Genomic DNA, 2448 nt, shown 5'->3' with positions numbered 1-2448 from the left:
TACTAAAAATACAAAAAAATTAGCCGGGTGTGGTGGCGGGCGCCTGTAGTCCCAGCTACTTGGGAGGCTGAGGCAGGAGAATGGCGTGAACCCGGGAGGTGGAGCTTGCAGTGAGCCGAGATCGTGTCACTGCACTCCAGCCTGGGCCACAGAGCGAGACTCTGTCTCCAAATAAATAAGTAAATAAAAGAATCTGTCATTTTTCCACAGTGGCCTCTTAGGGAGCACAATAAAGAGAAGAGCCTGTGGTATGTCTTTTGTTTCATTTAATGAACCCTAATAAAATTCACAGAATACACGGAATTTTCAAGAGAATTGTAGTACTTGATGCACTACAAGCTTGAGCTTACAGGGGCAGAAACAGCACAAAGTGAAGAAGGATCTTTGGATTCGCAAATATCTGCAAGAAAAAAGTATGAGAATAGTACTCAGTCATAAACATGGGCTACTTTTTATGAAGAAAAAAAGAAAAACTCAGCATGACTCAGAAAGCGGAACCAAAAGATCAGATGGCAGGGCAAGAGCCATAGAAAATCAATTCCAGGGAACTCTAATCAAGGAGCTGGTTATCTGTGCCCAGCCAGAATTCAGAATTCCTATGGATTAACAATTTCCTTCAACAGTTTTACCCACCAACTTTTTGAATCTGAATGCTTTTCTATACCTGTTCCACCGCTTGATGTGGGTGTGTCAGGGAACTGTAGATTGAAGTTAGTTCTCAATATTGTGGACTGAGAGGGCTCATACTCAAGGAGTGTATCCCAGGAACTGTATTGAAGGAGGCTTATCCACACCTGCACTTGATTTTTTTCTTTCCAAATTTAATTTTAGGTGCAGGGGGTACATGTGCAGGTGTGTTACGTGGGTAAATTGTGTGTTGCAGGGGTTTGGTGCAGATTATTTCATCACCCAGGTAATAAGTGTAGTACCCAAGAGGTAGTTTTTTGATTCTCACCCTCCCATCCTCTACCCTCAAGTAGTCCCTGGTATCTATTGTTCCCTGCCTTGTGTCCATGTGTATTCAGTGTTTAGCTCCCACTTACAAGTAAGAACATGCTGGTTTTGATTTTCTGTTCCTGTTTTAACTTGCTTAGAATAATGGCCTCCAGCTCCATCCATGTTGCTGCAAAGGATGATGATGTTTTTTTATAGCTGTGTAGTATTCCATGTATATATATATGTGTGTGTGTATATATATACACACACACACACACACACATTTTATCTAGTTCAATCTGATTTATATAAGGTCCTAGACTTCAAACTGATGCTGTAATGAGACTTTGGAAGCCTGAAGGAAGTGCATGAGTGCATTTTCATAGGGCAGGATGTGAATGGTGGCCAGGGGCAAAATGTGGCAGACTGTATTTTTCAAAGATAGATGGAACAATATTTCCCATCCCACATGGTCTTCCACAGTATGTTCTTAGCACTTTCCCTTCAAGAGGTGAACTCAAATTCCCCTTCCTTTGAATTTGGCCTGGATTTAAGTCTCACTAGTAACCATTAAAATGCAGAATTGATGTTGTAATACTTCCAAAGCTAGGTCAGAAAAGGCCAGCTTCCACCTGGTTCTCTTAGAATGTTCCCTCTTGGGATGTTCATCTTGAAATAAACAAACATTCTGTGAAAAATCCGTGACCATGTAGGTGCTCCTGCTGACAGTTCTAGCTTAGACTGGTATTCAAGTCCTCCAAGTCCAAATTTCAAGCATGAGAGAGAAGAAGCCTGGAAGTGGATATTCCAGCCCTACCTGGACTAGTCATTCAAATAACCCCAGCTGAGACTCCAGACATCACGAAGCAGGGAAAAACCATCCCTGCTGTGTTCTGTCTGGATTTTTGATCCACAAAACCTATGAGCATAATCACATGGTTGTCGTATGGCACGAAGTTTTGGGTGGCTTGTTACACAGCAATCATCAGAGCACTTAAATCCTTCTCAAGAACCACCACTGGAAAGTTAGACCAAAGAATAATAAAATGGTTTTTTAAGAGGGAATTGATGCAACAGATCGTATGGGACACAAACTGATGCAAAATTTCTCTGAACGCATTTTGTTATATGTTTTTAACTTTAAAATCATGAAAATGTTACAGTTTTTAAAAGTAAAATTAAATCAGAAAAATGGCAGTCCTTGAACACTGAAAATAGAAACAAATGAATCTAGCTGCAAATTACGTTGGTTAGAAGCAAGCATTTTCACTCTACATTGTTAGTGAATGATCTGAAGGACAGAGAGTGATGCCAAGAAATCTTCAACTTCATTCAGCATTTATTTTTGGTGGTAATGCTCGTATTCTGTTGTAAGTATTTTATACTGCTTATAAATCACAGCACGTACTTAGCTCATTGTTAAAATCCAACAAGACTTTCGGGGAAAAGCAGAAAATGCAAGAAGAAAATTAAAGTTAAAAATAATGTGGTATTACATTTGAACTGAAAGTA

The sequence above is a fragment of the Chlorocebus sabaeus genome, chromosome 6 (genome assembly GCF_047675955.1).
Source record: "Chlorocebus sabaeus isolate Y175 chromosome 6, mChlSab1.0.hap1, whole genome shotgun sequence".
Classification (NCBI taxonomy): domain Eukaryota; kingdom Metazoa; phylum Chordata; class Mammalia; order Primates; family Cercopithecidae; genus Chlorocebus; species Chlorocebus sabaeus.
This window is presented reverse-complemented; position numbering follows the sequence as displayed.